We start from the raw sequence: 17,801 nt of genomic DNA on the forward strand, positions 1-17,801 counted from the left end.
ACACCAAGCACACAATATTGCAAGACAATTTCCACGGTAAATGAGAAAGTAAATGTCACTTACAAGATGAGCATTAATCTCATGTCATTGCATTTTAATGGCACCCTTACTCAGAGGAGAATTAAACTTCTCCCCAGAGATCAACCTAATCACTTAGCACCACGGTGAAAGCACCCTCCTACGTCACAGAAGATGCAGAACCTGCCGTGTCACTACAGTCACTGTACATATGAACTGCACACATACTGTATGCTTGCATGAACACACAAGCATGCACATACACAAGTGACCTTGTTAAGTTTTTCAGTCATAAGCAGCTCCTCCTAACTATTTTCACTCCATCTAAATTACTGATTGTCAAAGATTTAACAAAGATTGGATATTGAAGCCACTATTGACTTTAGCATGCAGACAGTTTGATATTAAGACAGCAATGCATGCCACTTCTTCCTTATCCTGACACCTGAGGATACAAATGGTTGGTCTAACAATCTCTGAACCCCCCTCCTCCCACACCTTTCTGCGTCGGTATTGGGGGCCTGTGTCCAACTATTTCTGTAACTCTGCGAAAGTGACAATCCAAAATTCTCACAGCGTTTGGGCATGTCTTCTGCAGTTTTCTTCTCTCTTTTTTCATTCTTTACAAAACAATTTCCAACAAACAATAAGAATCTCTCCCAGGACAGGTTGACAGGAAAGTGTATGTTGTCTCCATATTTAAACAATATATGCGGCTCACAACTCCCTGGGGGGGGACCGGCTTTTTACCCTGCCTTCAAGTATGTCTGTTGAGAACAGCTGTAAACACCTTGTGTTGCCTAACATGGTTAGACAACACATTGTCTGCACAAGCAGACAGCAAACTAGCAAACCTCCACCTTCCTGCCCCATTCCATTCAGACTGACGAACCTGCACCAAACCTGTAACTACCGCCTAAATGAGTCACCACAGTTCAGCTGACTCTACGACCTACGCAACTCTGCTCTCAACCGGGATTACACATGGTTTGTAGGCTGCCCAGCTTTAGTAATGGTACTGATGTTTGAACATCATTTAACTCCCAAAAAAGAGAGACAGAAAGCAAAAAGAAAGAGCAAACAAGAGAGAAAGGGGCAAGAAGGAGTAATAGAAAACATGCACGTGTGAGCAAGTGAGAGACAGAGTACGTATGTACTGTACAAAGAAAGCTGAAGAAGTGAAACTGATGACTTTTTCTCTGATTTAGCAGTGAGGTGTAGTGAACTAGATTGTAGTCTCTGCCAAAGATGACAACCAGAGACTAACATGATACAGTTGTTACATACGAATGAGTCCACAGCGAATCAATCTGGTATGAAAGAGATATAAGAGTTAAGGGCTGAAATAGACTGCACCAGAAGAATTTGAAAGATGTTATAATCACATAAATCACATAGTAGCTCTCCAGTCCTCCAAGGAACTGATTACATAAATTATATACTTTGTACATTTGTACTCTACAAAACAGTAGCAGTAACTAGTATATATATATATATATATATATATCATTTCCTGGCTGATAAAAGTGACAGTGGAAGAGTCACAGGAAAGGGGGAAGAGAGGGGGGATAACATGCAGCAAAGGGCCACAGGTTGGAGTCGAAGCCACGGCCGCAGCAGCAAGGATTCAGCCTTGCTACATGGGGTGCCAGGTGAGCTACTGGGGCACCCAGACGACTAATTCTTCAGCAAAACATCATTGCAGCAGCACAATTTCATTGTTATTCAAGTCTCACATTTGGCCGCCATATGCTAGTTCTGTCAATAAATAATGATTTAGTTCTGGTCGTTTGTCTTTGCCGTTTTGATCTCATTATAGTTGGCTCACTCCTCTGTCGACAGACTGTAAAACCAATTCATTTGTCATTTTTAATTTTTTTTTTGGGGGGGGGCTTTTATTGCCTTTAATTGATAGAGACAGCTGTAGAGTGACAGGAAAGTGGGGAGAGAGAGCGCAGCGATGACACGCAGGACCACAGGTCGGCGTCTGACTGCTGCTCAGCCTTGGTACAGTCCTTCGTAACAGGGCTACCAGGGTGCCCTATAATTTGCCGTTTTAACAAGAAAACAGAACTACTACTAGCACTGCTACTTCACCAACTAAGATTTGTCTTGAATGTCAATGGTTCAAGTACATTTACAAGGATGAATCAATTGTTGCCTTCAAAGCACAGTTATATTCAGCCAGGAAATCTGTAATTACTTGCAATACGTTTTTAAAAGTGTATGTATCCAGTTTGAGACAATTTACAGTAGGCTAAGGAATAAAAGGTTAGATCAAATGAATATTCGAGGCTCTTGGAGGGGATGTGGGATAAATAATAATGGGGAAACTTTTGAAGTGCTGACATATGTAAAGTTTAATCAGAAAGGATATTGTTGCTGAATGTTCCTTCAGCCTGTTCTCCTCTCCAACTCATGTCCCCCCCCCCTTCCCTCTGCCACACAGCTACAGGCTGCTGTATACAAGCCAAAGGTACAAACATTTCCTGTCAAACACTGCCCAAAGGACGAAAAGCCCTATTGTACTGCTGCCCTTACCATTAGAAAAACCCAATAACTTTTACATCTTTTGAGCAGTGACAGTGCACGAAGTACAACCTCTGTACATAATTGTGCTGTTGCCCCTAAATGTCATCATGTAGAGCTATTTCTCATCATGTGGACTCTGATTGGAATTTGAAGATGTAGAAATGCAAGAGAATCAAATTCTGAATACAGTATACATGAAGGTAGAAATGCTAGAAATGCTACTTAGTTTCGGGGAAAGTCAATTTGTCTTTTTAAAAAAAGTATGCTAAATTCAATGTATTCAACGTGGTTTGCAAATTCCCACAGGCTATTTATACGCTGAACAAATCCGAGGTACTGAACATGTTTGCAAATATCTACACCACAACATGTGCATATAATTATGTATGGTAAGCAAAATAAGCTGTGTTTTGGTTGAAAGATATGTGCTATTGCTATGCTTGTGATGTCGTGAAAAAACAATCCTGACTGTTGCTGCAAGGCACATTTTAAAATTTACACAACCACAGCACTGCAAAAGCTACATTATGAAAAGACCTTATGAAATTATTCTCATGTATTTTGGACCATCTGCACCAAGAAATGATTACCCTTAGGCTTCAATTTTTCTGCAAACTCACATTCTCAACAGGAATTTGGTTTGTAGTAGTTGTAAAAATACTGGCTAGACAAAGCTTTGTGGCAAGATAATATTCCTATATGTTTCAGAAGCAAGTGTTAATGCTTTACTAAGCATCATGAACACAGATATTACAACAATAATTTAGAACAACTTACTGGCCAGCTATTAAGTAAAGATCAGTCAACACACTATTTAAAACTGACGTTGAAAGAAAAAAGACACAAGAGCACTAAACTAAAAATACACACAGTTCCTCCCTACCTATTTCCCGATCCAAAGGCTCAGGCACGTCCGTGTCATAATCTTAAAGCCCCCCTCCACATATGTATTAAGAAATATATATAAATGGTCTGCTTGGAACAATGTGTGTGTCTGATGTGTTAAAATCTGATTTTCAATGAGCACAGAGAAACTTTCCACTTTCAGCAGATCAATGTGAAGACAGCCTTCTAGTGTCAAACTCTGCACATACATTATTCTGCGCAGTGAAGCTCAAACATCCGACTGTATAGGAACAAGAAGGAAAACATATTTTTGAGTGGAGGGGGACTTCAAAAAATAATAGAAGGTTTATACAAGACGAAGAGAAGAAGTGTTCTAGCTCAGTCTAGCTGAATATAACAATAGAACTTAAAACTCTTTAAGTAAGTAATAATGAAAAAAAATCAATATTTGTGATTAATAAAAAATCAATTACAGCTGAATTACATTTAGCTGCTTTAGTTTCAGGGTTTCAGGGTGCTTTTCCTACTTTGCCAACTCAAAATGTCTGCTCTGAAAAAAGCCTCTCTGTTTATCACATGGCTACTGCTGTCGCACAGCTAGTTGTTAAGTTGCAAAGCACGGTCATGTGAAACACACATCGTTCATCGCTGCAGTTTACAGATGGTACTTGAGTTGACTGACAGACAGTAGATGCTTTCCTTCACAGAGCTTATTTGAAAACACAGATGAGAAGTAGATCAAGGCGAGTCCATAATTTTATGATAGAGTACTTCAGTAAATGGTATTGAGTTCTTTTTCCTGTATCTTGTTTAAAAACATCCCCTATTATCTTTTTAAAAATTATTCTGCATAAAAACGTGTTGCTAAGGCACTGATTAATGATCATTTTTGCACTGTTTTACCAGTATTAAAAGGTGTTGTCTGCCTGCCACAGTGGATTCCAAAGCCATTCTTTTTCAGTTTGTCATTGGGTAGCTGCATATGAAAAATAACAAGATCTACAATATTTAAGCAATAGGCTATTTTACTTCATGAGGCAAACATTAAAGTCCCCCTCCACTCAGAAATATGTGAGTGGATGTTTGAGTGGATGTTTGAGCTTCACTATGCAGAATGATGTATGTGCAGTTAGACATCTCCAGCAGGAAAACTGAAAATATGAACACAATTTTCATATTTATAGATTCTGTAATTTTTAATGAGGTAGAAGGGGTGGATGCCTTTTTATGGATTTAATGTGAAAATTATACTTTTGTTAAAGAAAAACACATCAAACACACATTACTGATCCAAGCAGACTATCTGGATATATGTCTAATATATGTCTGGAGGGGATCTTACAAATAAATTTTCTCTCTCATCATACACCCAAACAGTGAATTTGATGAGTTGGGCAGATTTAACACAAAACCAATAACATTCCCTGTACTACCTTTCTTACCTGGATGTAGCATTTGTGATCTTTCATGACTTTTAATCTTAGTTTTTTAGTGAATGAAACTGTTAGTTCTCTTAATGGCATCTGAAGCTGAAATGACTTACTTAACAGAACACTGTCTGGCTTGTCTCGTCATAAACTAACCAATCACAGGATTCTTCATTGTCGTTTTTTTTTTTTTCACTTCTCATTAAAAAGAATGTTTTATGAACTGTTTTGCTGTGTCTCCTCGTTAAAGTGTCCAAGTGAAACAAGCAGACTCATGATTTAATCTGCATTGTGGAATGTCCAAATCTCTCTGTTATGCTACTTTTATTAACCTGCTTTACCCCTTTCTGCGGAGTAGCCCAGAACGGACAAACCAAACACTGGCCTCTCACGTTTTTTGTGAGTTTCGCGAACGTTATACTTTATCCTACACGCTTGGAACAGAAAGTTGAGGATGGGGCGTTGCAATCAGCAACTACATCGCTAGATGCCAATAAATCCTACATATTGGACCTTTAAGTTATTACCTCTGCTAGGTTAGGTTTTAGAAATTTCAGTGGTATTTGGTGAAACTAGGCAACAAGCAAGCATCTTTGAAGGATTCAGTTTGCATAGTATGATGCAGTGCCAGATCCTGCCTATTCCATGCATATTAGAAAATGTTTTCTTTCATTAAACTAACACATTAGAGGACAATAGAGATCTGCACACTATCAGTGTTTTGTGGATTTTAAGTAGAACCCAAAATGTGTTCAGTATGCGTTGTTGTATAGCTGCATCTTTCGATCAAAACAAGTGTTAAAGCTGATCTGACATAATGTCCTCCAGGATACTGATACCACCTCAGGCTGCTAACCATCCATCAAGGCAACTGATGAGGAAAAAAACAGAACAGGGCATACTATATACTGTATATTAGTAATATAACTCCACTGAAAATGAAAAACATTCCCTAATTATCAGTGAAAAACATGAAGAGAGAACTTATGATGAGTGCTGTTTTTCATAGCTGTCAACACAGCAGTGATTAAGTTAATGAGCTTGTGTGTGTGTGTGTGTGTGTGTGTGTGTGTGTGTGTGTGTGTGTGATACTATATGCATACTGTATGTACGCATATGCTTGTATACATGTGTGTATATGTGCACGCAAATGTACTAGTGTATTTTTCTGTTACTCCATGAATAAAGTCCATCAGCTCTTGGATTGGATGAGATTTTCATTTGACTTTCGTCCTCAGTTGCCTCTGCAAAAGAGAGAGTGAGACAAAAAAAAAGGTCTGCAATAGCAACCTGATAAAATGCTGTCCAAAAGCAGCTTTACGTTGATTTACTTCTAAACATGTGTTGTACTATTGTGAGTGCTACAACAGTACATGACATATGCAGATTGATATTTCACCATGAAATCAATGTGATATGGAAAGGGCAGGAGAGTGGTATGGATTTTTCTGTTTTTGCTTTGGCATGGCCATCAATCCCTATAGGTAATCTGAGAAAAGGGACAAACGGGGGAGAACAAGCAAGACAGATGCAGCTGAGGTGACGGGTTAGGAAGGTTTTGATTTATTTGCCCTTTAAAGTGCAGTATAGCAACCCATTGCTCCGATACAATTTCAGTAGGCAATATGCGTTACAATTACAAGTGAGAAATCTAACTGGAAGATTTTACGACTTACTTATCCAGTGTCCTCTAAGGGGATGTAAATATATAGCATTTGACCGGCACACATTACCACTGATTTGAGACTTGAAGCGTGTAATCATGAGTGTTTATGAGTAAGAATAGAGGAAAAATCATGGGGAATATGCTCTTTCTGTTGTTTTTCTTTCTTGGAATTTCCCTCTTACCCACAGAGATACTACAATATATTGGTATTATTTTGATTGTTAAAGTACATTTTCAACCAAAAATACCAAACATTACCTAGGTCAGATGCTGCTTTTCCCTGTCTTATGTGCAGGAGTTATAATATGTGGAGCTTTAGACTAGCTGGGCTTAATGAAAATTGTGATGGAGATTCAGATATATCCAAAACAAGAACAATGTCAGATAAACTGATTATGATGCAGCTATAATTGTTTTTAGGTTGTTTTTTCAACCTTCACTTTGGTGAACAGAAGTTGACAAAACAATCTTATGACACTGAGGAACAGGAAAAGGAAGTGAGCTGCTGAAGAAACTGGGGCACACACTAACACAGGTGCCTGGCTCAGTGGCACTCAGAGGTGGGGCTGCAGGCCATATAACAGAGTGTGTGTGTGTTTGATGTGATATGATCAACAGCTCCTTAAAGGATCTTGAAGTGAGATTGTTTTGTCAACTGGAAAGAAAGTCTCACACAGTTTGGTTGAAAATGCTGAGTTGAGCTGAAACTGAGGCTGTAAATGCCAAAAGAGAAAAGTGGATTACTAATCTTCTTTTTGATAACGTTCAAAGTAAACGTGTCAGCCTATTTGGGAGAGAGCTTTGTCCACAAGAGGGCCTTCCTCTGAAACTGACATCATAGATTGTATTTACAATAAATAATTTAAAGAATGCTACATTTTACCATTGCATTCCTTGTTTTCTCATGTTTATGTGTGAGGGCGTCTTCGTCTGTCAGTCAGCTAATGTTCAGACCCGCCATCTCTCAGCTGCTGTTTTTTAATGCTGAACTCTTTGCCTGCAGTTATGAAGGAATATAGCTTCCTATCAGTCTGTGCCATGACCCCAATTGGAGAGCCATATTCAATGCAACACACAGGAGAGATGAGAGGCAGCAGTGAGCTGCCCAGGCAGGCTGCAGGGGACCGATAAAGCTTTTAGAATTCACGAGCTGTCATCACACCATCTCACCCCTCCTCCATCAACCCCCAGGTGGCAAAAGGGACATTAGGTGAAAAGTTGTGTACAATGACACCACAAATATGCATGGGGAAACAAATCTTTACAATTTTCAGAACAGAAGTTAATGGAAATTAAATATGATTTTCATACAGGCAAACAGATTTAATCAAAACAAAGCCATAATCCTGTTATTGTTTACTATAACAGCAGTAGCATTTTTGGCATTTCCAATGACAAATTGGAATATTTTTGTTGAAAATCACCACTGAATAACAATCCTTGCACTAAAAATGGTCACAGACATATTTATGAAGGAAAGAAAAAAGTGCACATAGTAAAACAAAGGGAGATCATGCAAAGGTAAGAAAAGAAAACTATAAAAAGGCAGAAACAAAGTACATGAGTAACAAACAAAAAAGCATTTTCAGATGGAAAATTGGCTTAGACTAGAAACTAGTTTGTGTGGTTTTCATGATTAGCTAAGCTATCATACACACTATGAGTACTACATTTTCATTTCGGCAAGATACACTTCATTACACTTCAGTTTGTGGGTTATACCCTTCTGTAACTTGACTGACTAGTCAGTGCAGATATTATGATTGACAAGTGTGACCTTTCTACAGCGACAAGTCACAGCCACATGATGGTGTAAAGACTCTTAATGGGCTGGAAGCATCCACTCTTGATTATAAAATAATCATGCATGTGAATTACAGCACACACTGGGCTTTTCATCATGATTAAAAAGCACAAAGAAGCCTTGAAAAGCATCTGAAGAGCTACTTTGCTAACCTGTTTAATGTTTGTAGTTGTCACAGCTGTATGGCATTGTGAAAGCTACACATTTGCAGGCCTTGTAATGGTTTCTGATCACATGAGGCCAACATATCTGGCCTGGACTTTGTAATAAAAGGACAGAAACCAATCAGAACATGGTGGCTGGACATGACGGACTGTGAATGTAAAGAAAAGGTGACAGAAAGATATGATACATGGGCAGGCAAGACACTTGTGCAGAGTGCGGGGAGAGAAATACAGTAAGGTTAAAGGTGGGGATGTGAGACTGATAGACTGGCAGAGGCAGAGCAAGAGAAAAGGATCAACTGGAAGTGAGAATAGAGAAGTAGCAGCAAGAGGGGGAGGGCATATTAGGAGAAGTTGAGTAAGTGGCGGACTGCCATGTTGGGCATTGCAGGACAGAACAGACTCATTTAGGCGTCTGCAGTCGACGCTGCTGAATGGCAATAGTGCTTCCTCTGTTGCTGGTTTCAGGGACGTGCCTGGAGTGTAGAGCAGCCTTCTTCCTGTGGCCTGGGGCCTTAAATCAGTTCTGCACTAGACACACCAACGAGCAGCTGCACACACACTCTCTCCCACTGTTTCTCTCTCTCACTTTCTTTCTCATGGCCAACAGAGATACCCCATTTGCTCACTGTGACCCCAGGGTGAGACTTTTAGAAGACAATATTGACCTTGAACTGGACAACATTCGAGAGAGAGAGAGAGAGAAAGAAAGAAAGAGAGAGAGAGAGAGAGAGAGAGAGAGAGAGAGAGAGAGAGAGAGATTTGGTAATGGAACAGCGTGGAGAAGTACTGGCCAATGGGGAGTCCTAAAAAGGCATCCAGATATGACAGCGTTGAAGATGAGTTTCTCACAAAGCTCTTACTGATGCAACGCTATGGACATTTAAGAAACTGATGAGGTAGGCCTGACGTGTACTGTCCTGCCAGAAGGGAAGGATTTCAGAGACTTATTCAATCTAGGCAGGCTGCGAGCGATATTGAATAATAGCGAAAGGCAAACGTCCACACACTACTGGTATGTCCTTGCCCCTATTCCCTGGGTGGCCGGAATTACGAAAGAAACATGACTTTGAATCTTGTTGGGGGTTTAACCTTACCTGAGGATGCCAGGTGTTCGTGTATCCTACAGTTGTTCATGTTCATTTATAATTCACGACCTAGAGTACAATATTCTTCCCTGAGGGTACGCAGATATGCATAATTTACCACAGATTCCATGAAAACAGACGTCATACAGTACTAGCTCCGGAAGAATGCGTTGGACAGGAAATCCTTCTGATGACAATTCTGATGGCAACAGGCATTTCAGTGATATGTAAAAAAAATAATAAATCTTTGTGTTGACAACCGAGTTATAAACAAACTGACCTATATTCTGTTCAGACACATAAAGGTCCTGTCTTCAGAAGTAGAAATTACAAACTTTCTCCTACCTATCATGTCAGCTTAAGGTTTATCTTGACTTGAGTTTTAATTGTCCTTTACATCACAATTGTCATGGTTTTTGTACGTATTCTGAAGCTCTTTCTCTGTTAACTCTATTAAAGTAGTTTTTATTTCACATTTTCTCAATGTCAATAGTGTTTTATTTGCCATTTTGGGACCGAGAACATGGCACAGAATATTATTAGTAAAGGATTAGCGCGTGTCAGTAGAGTGGTCCCAGCCAAAAGGGATTTTTGTTCTTCATTATGGACTTTCTGGAAATGAGAAAACATAAAAAGTTTTATATCATGTTTCGAATATTGAGAGACTATTTATTTATAGTCAAATATGCACAGATGATAAAACAAATTTCAATTGTTATGGTGAATATATTTCATTATCTTCCTCCTCTCTTCCCCCCAGACTCATCTCTCCCCTCATAAGCAGTGATTCATTAGCGTCTTTGTGTGCCATGAGCTAATTTACACACTCCTGTGATGATTATGAGCTGCGTGCACTCAGCGCTTCATAAAGTATCCATCCCCTCTATTGATCCAAGTCTGTCTCGTATTCAAGGCTCCAGGTGCTTCCAGTGTTGTGTTGCAGTTTGTTTATTTCCCAACCTGTTTGCCAACCACAGCCAGCCACAGTCTGACACACACAGACAACTACACACCCTAATGGCTATTTGATGAGACACTTGACCATGAAGACGAGCTGACATTGAGGAAGGGCCTAGTGTGGGCCACTACCTGCAGTGAATTCCGAGTTTAAGTTCTGAATACATAAAACGTTCTGATGGCAAAAGGTTGTAAATCAAATCAACACAATTGCGAATGCACATGCACACACATCCAGGCTTTTTGATTGTCTAAAATGATTGTTTTCACACCTATAGAACAGAACAATAGATAGTGAAAGAAACATTTGTATTTTGAACCAAAGCTAAAAAGAGTTTGGCATTTAAAGAGTTAAATCAAATATTTCCTCCATTTTCTTCGAACTTTACAAAGAAATCAATGTTCACTGTGAAGAAAGACAATATCATCAAGGCTTCAGGGTGCAATATTTCATCTATTCATTTCATTTCATTAAATTTTCATGAACCTTATCCTTTTGGTAAAATTGGCTTCTTAGCACCACAAACCATCATCTTAATTATGATTTGAACCTGCAGGCTTAAATTTTATGGTCTAATCTTAGTTAAAAATCAATGGCGTTGATGAAGTGTGTTGATGAAAATGTGTTTTTTAAGTGCAATTATGCATCTGTTGTTTTGTTCCACTGATGATCCCATATCCACGCCTTTGATCCATTATGATCATGTGTTCACAAGAGACGAAGAATCTGTCTGAATCATACTTCAGGCAGTTCTGATCTCCGTGTGACCTTGAGATCTTTTGATTTGGTGGAAAGTAGAGAAAAAGGGCTTATTTCTCTCTGTGTGATGTTCTTAACAAGAAGACACACAGGAACATACAAACTTATTGATCTATGATGTTCAAGTAGTGTACTTTATTGAATCATAAAGCTCAAGTGTTCATTTGCAAAAACAGAAACATTTTTAAATGAATATCCCACAGCAGTTTGACTGATATTAGCTTGAGTGCACAAAAAAAGTAAATAAATAAATAAAAATTGAGATATATGTTTGTGCAAATGAACCCTTCAAGTGCACATAAGCAGGTTAGTGCATGCTTTGTTTATTATGATCAAGGCTTTCTTACCACATAAACATCAAACATGTCCTTCAAAAGAAGGCTCCCACTGATGGGCTGTTGCTGTAAAATGAGGTAGACCAATGAATCCTGCAAAGGCTCGACACTGCAACTGCAGCCATCCTAACTAGTGATGTGGTCTCAGTGGGGGGTAAGATATTTTCACTTTATTTTATTATTTTCAGCTATTTCTGGAATACTCAGTGAGTCCATCTTGATTGCCTCTCGACATAGTGTATAATTATACATATATGCATACGTATATGCACTACAATTATATGTCAGGAAACCTCATTATTAATGTTTGAATTTTCAAATTAAATGGTCTTGACTCAAGATATTTGACTGTTTTCCTGCAGCTCCAGCCTTTACTGAGGCAATTGCAAGTTTCTCTTTTTTTAAAAAAAAAAAAAAAAGGGACCATAAAGGAGAAATCAATTATTTTATATTTTTCGGTTTCATGATGGTGCCCCCCGGTTTTGCATTAATTTGATGGAATAGATCTGTTCTGATCTACGTAGGTGGAGATCTTATTTCGATACAGCCTGTCAAATCTTGTATAAAGCAGTGTGACATCAGTGTTCTATCATAGGCAGAGCCGGTCACACTGAGCCAGACAGCAGCCTGCTACACAAAAACCTCAGACTTAGAGCAACAACCCAGATTAGCTTCCCAGTTAAAGTCTCCTTCTTATCTAAGGTTGTTGAACAAGCGACCAAACAAACATTCACCAGTGAAAAGTGCACCACTAACGGCAGTTTGCAGGTTAGATAGCTAATTAGCTGCAGCACATTAAGCAGCATTTAAAGGCACCTGCAATGTCACTACAGTCCGGTTAGATACTGGTGTGGCCCTTACTCCTCAGAATTTCTGCTTACAACACGCTGTTTGCCCATGGCTTGTAGCTGCAGTGCAAGTTGTTCACTGACTCTCGTTCCCTACAGTGTAACACTAGCACTCCAGCAGTCTGCCAGTTGCTGTCAATCAAACAAGATATCAACATACCCCTCCAGTCGGATATCTCCCCAAAGACCTTTTTTCTTCGTTTAAATGATACAAAACTACAAAGGAAACATGAAAAACACGTGGACATTATTTTAGACTGCAAAAACAGATGACCAAATGTGATTACAGTTGGACTTAAACTACTTGGTGGTTGTAAATTAAGCTGTACTGTGGACTGGTATGGACAACTGGACCAAGTAAGATGTCTGCCAATTTGAAGCCCATACAGCCTGTTAATAAACCTACATAAACCTTCATTCACACACCGAGAGTGTGGCTGCTGCGGAGCTGCTGCCTTTCTATACTTGGTTTGACTTTGATAAATAAAATACAATAAAAGCCTTGTTAACATATGACTGAATTCTGTCCACAGAAATGTGAGAGAACTTCTTTCAACACATACAGGAGGTGTTGAGTTTAAAAGATGTATTTGTTTTTTTTCCATGTCTGTGGCACATTTCATTGATACAGACATTGGAATTGTAGTGAAAGGTGTATATTTTGCTGCTCTAATGTTGATATGACTATGAACACACCCTTTTCACTGACTATTCACACGGCTTGTGGAAGAAATAGGCCATGTAACATGGGCGCCGAAATAAAGAACGTTCCACCGCGCACACATGCTGCTCAGGTAGGCAGGATGAACCCTGGTGTTATACAGCCACACATTCCACTCTTAGCGTAAAACAGGCCTACAATAATAAAAAAAGATACTTGATTCTAGAGAATATTCTTGAACCTTGTAGTCCATTTGGAAGAAGGTGACAGGCTTACATTATCTTTGTTCTACAGCTCAAACTCACCACCAACATCTTTGTGATTGAAATAGGTATGCCCTTCATCAACGTGAAAAATCAAGTTAGGGCAAACTCATTATTACCAAATGATCCAACACAAAATCCGCTAACACGAACACAATACCAGACTGTGTGAATGAGGTAAAATCAGACTGATCGTCAATCTAACACTGTCTAATGAACAAAAACTAGACTCTATGGGAACAGGTACAGTGACCTCCTGATCTTATTGCTTTCTCTTTCCCTCTGCCTACCTGGATCCCATTCTTTCAAACCTCCCTTGCTTCCCTGGCCAGGCTTACTGTATCATCTTTTCACGTATCTTTTTCTATCCCGCCCACCCCTTCATGACTCCCATCCTCCCTCGGCCTCCCCACTAATTTGATCATCTCAATTGCGTATTGTCTGGCAGTAATTGATTTACCTCCTGCAAAATGAAGTCTGAATTCACAAGAGAAGCCTGTGATCAGCAGCTCAAAGTTAAAAGAATTAATGTGTAAAGACACATTTTCTGAGCTCATTTCCTGTTTTGTCAACGTGTAACTAACACCCTTTTATTGATGCACCAGAAATACAAATGAGAGCTATGGGCCAGGAAATTTGTATGGGCGAACCATGTACCAGGAAATTAGTGTTGGAGTAACGGATAAAACACAACACAAAGTTAATAAATGTTTCATTTTACACTACAAACACTTCTTAACATCTCTTAAAGCCACACCACTGATTCAATCAAGAATGCAGTAGCTGTGTTTAATATCCACAGTCCAACAGACTACTGACAGGGCTGACAGAAAAAGATCAATAACATGGTAGCAGGCATGAATGACAAATTTGTTCAACAAGTGATAACAGATGTGCACTCAATTTTAAAGCTGGTGGACATAAAGAGCATAGTTTTAAATGATAAAGTTAGAAGAAAATACAGGAAGCAGACACATGTGTTTACAGCTGCAGCAGAAGGTGTTAATGAAAAAAAAAATGTTATATTAGTTTGGGAGGCATGTCATTCTTTTGTTGTGTGAACCTGTTGCAAATGCAAGCAGACTCAAAGAAAACAGATTGCCAAATCCTGACCTACTATTTTTTTCTGAAATAAATCTGGGCAGTAGCCTAGAGAATGTCCACAGCAGCTTGTGCCGGCTTAAAACTTTTATTTTATTTCTCAAAAACAGGATTCTAGAGAGAAAAACAAGCACATGACAATATAAAAAGGCTAAAGGCAATTTTAGATGACGTGCTGGTGGCTGGTATGCACAGCTATTTCTGTGTAATCTGACATGAGAGGAAAATGCCTTTCATTTTCTTTCCAAGAGTGTGGCTGTCTCTATTGAACACCTTCTCCCTGAGATAGCCAGCAGTCATATCTGGCTCTGTGCCTCAGGGTAAGGCTGATCTGAGGCCACAATCAGAGCAGCATCACACTGGGCCACCCAGTGATTTCACCATTATGTGTTCCTGAGCAGCTTTTCCTCTTCTCGTGGTCATCTTCCCTTCAAGTATGCACTGGGTCATTGGGCCAACTGTTTTCTTAGCTCATAACTCCACCATCAACTCCTGGAGGATTATCCAGTGAAATATATCAACACCTGTTTTTCCTCTACAGCTAAAAAGTGACAGGAAAGAGGAGAGACATGCAGCTAAGGCTGGATTTGAATCTCAGCCTCGGTACATGGGGAGTGCAAGCTCTACCAGATGAGCTACTGCGGTACCCAAAATGCCTGCAAAACGAATGACCTTTCCAACATTTGCGGCGGTACTTTGTGTTTTGTGCTAATTAGCAGAAGTTAGCAGCACAACCCACTAGCATGGCTTTTATGCATCTAACTTGCAAAGGGTGACATGGACCCAGACACAATCAGCCTAAGAGTCATGTTTTTGCATTCAGCTGTACCACAATATTTTCTTGTTCCTGCATTACGACACTAGCTGCACTTTCTTTCAAATGATGGTGTTCGTTTATTAGGTTCAACCAACACAAAGAGTCCTTCTCATTTGTCAACCATCATTAGGGATGTGCCGATTGGGAAATTCTCGGCCAATACTGATATATACTAAAATAACAATCTGGTTAAAATGTCTTTTTGTTGTGATTTATTCCCCCTTTTGTGCCAGGGAAACAAATAAACCTACAAAGATAAGCATCTCTGCCTTGTTGCAGCTCAGTCTATTTCTCTTCTCATCCCAGATGTGAGACCCAGAGCTTATTGTCCGTACCGCTGCATGGACCACATCGGTATTTGTGTGACTTTGTGCCAGTGCTGGAAAACGGAGGAGATTATTTCTCCAATACCTTAGTTGGAAACAACCACACACAACACAACATTAAACCAGAGCAAAATTGACGCAATAGATAAACATCGGCCACTGACATCGTTGACAACTCTTGTTACTTTGGTATTTCTCATGTTTGTCCAGTTTATTATACATATGATCATGAATATTTTCTTTGTTAACACAAGAAACTATCTACCTCAGCTGTTAACAATACGCCAGTGGCATCTTTCCTGCTCACCTCAATGGCAGCCGTTACAGGCTGTGACGTCTATTGCCCAACCACAATACAGCAGGACATCTGAAAACACCTGCTATTACTCTAACACATGGCATGGGACACATGCCCAGCACAGAGCCTGAGGGCTTCACTTGTCACGTCTTCAAACAGGGATGATTTCCCTGTATGCTTTGTAAACAGCATAAAATCAAATCCACAAAACATGAATCAAGTCCTTCCACTGCTGACTGAAACAGCAGTGTTTGTTTCTTCAGAGTCCTACTTTAGTGATTAAAGGGGATGACACCCAGAGAGAGACAGCCATCACACTCCGAGCCTGTTCTCCAGGCAATACGCCCCTTGCTTGTCTCCTCTGCTCTTCCATCCTTTCCTCTGTTTCAGCCTTTGCGACTAGTCAGTGACTGGAATTTAATCAGCCTTCATCCAAACAGAGAGGTTGGCCCCCGAGCAAAAGAGGTTGAGTGGGGAATTTGTGAACGAGGAGCATGGTCCGATTTCTAATTATGAAAGCAAGGCCAGACAGACAGTGCTAACATTGTTGTAATGGTCAACCTCACCCAGGGTGTGTGTGTGTGTGTGTGTGTGTGTGTGTGTGTGTGTGTGTGTGTGTGTGTGTGTGTGAGAGAGACAGAAAAAGGGAGAGAAAGGGAGAAACTGCCAAAATGGGTGAGGCCAAGGCCAGTCCGTCTTAACTTCAAAGTCCTGATGAAGGAAGGAGTCAAACCAAGTGACTGGAACCGTTATCATCTCTCCCATTTAACAGACTATTATCTCTCGCTGAAACACAACATACTGCTCAGCATACATAAGCAAATTGATGCACTCTCCATCATATTCATTACTTTGGAGCGTCTGTAATGCTTGAGAGTCCTTCTGTCTCATTTCTACTCTTCAGCCTCTCATGAAATGATCCTATTGCCAGTGTCACATTTCTTGTACACCGCTTTTTAAAATCGTAGTTTCAAGATTGCAATGAAGATTTAAAGCATGGGAATTCATGTGAAAGCTTTTAAAATCAATCACAACCTACAACTTTCAAGGCAGAGTTCATTAGAAAGCATTTTTAAAGCATTTTTCTTTTCAACTTGTCTTCTGACTTCAATCATCCACCCACACAGAAAAACACACACACCAAAAAAAGAGAACTTGCATGCTTAAACCAAAGTATTAACATAAACATTTAAATAAACATGATAAAAGAAAATCTTCCCTGAGCAAATCCACCACAGTAATTGCATTGAACGAGATAATGGCGCTCCGCCTTTTCCATCCTGTTTGAAATTTAAAAACAGTCTATAGAATCTCTGAAATTTTTCAACCTCGGATGTGGAGGCGTTCTGCTGACTGCCCCACAAATGAAATTCATTGGAATCTCCACCTCTCCAAGTCTTTCACAGCCACTCCATCACGTTATATGTGATAAATGGTCCCGCTCTTCAGAACAAATAATTCTTTTGCCTCAAATGTCCTATGTTTCATTTTCCTGCATTTGCATAACCTCAAGTAGATGGATGCCATTATTGAAATAGGTCCATCACAGCTGTCCGCTATAAAAATAGAGGATGAGATTGCATGGTAACTTTTATCTTTCTTTAGCATACATTCACAGAGTTTGCTGTGATCAGCCATAAGCTCTATGCAACCCTCAACCCAAACACACTTGTTCTTGGCCAGCTCACAAGGGCATGATAATCTGTTTGACTAATAGCTATGTCTGCATTGGACCACGATTTAATTTACAGAGATGACCCACTGTGTGCCGAATCAATCTTAAATAGGATAAGCTGTTGTATTCACATTATTTGATGGTTTTAATTCTCTGAGAAAAACGTTATGGAACATGTTTTGTCATTATTTGATGTGCGCATTAATACAGTCTCA

General features: G+C 39.6%; 1 protein-coding gene across 2 annotated transcripts in view; it reads right to left on the reverse strand.

Annotated features, from left to right (window-relative positions):
• grik4 (glutamate receptor, ionotropic, kainate 4) overlaps window positions 1-17,801 on the reverse strand; it is a 275,167-nt gene that overhangs the window by 200,070 nt on the left and 57,296 nt on the right. The gene's annotated exons all lie outside the window — the stretch shown is intronic.

The sequence above is a fragment of the Dicentrarchus labrax genome, unplaced genomic scaffold (assembly GCF_905237075.1).
Source record: "Dicentrarchus labrax unplaced genomic scaffold, dlabrax2021, whole genome shotgun sequence".
Taxonomy (NCBI): domain Eukaryota; kingdom Metazoa; phylum Chordata; class Actinopteri; family Moronidae; genus Dicentrarchus; species Dicentrarchus labrax.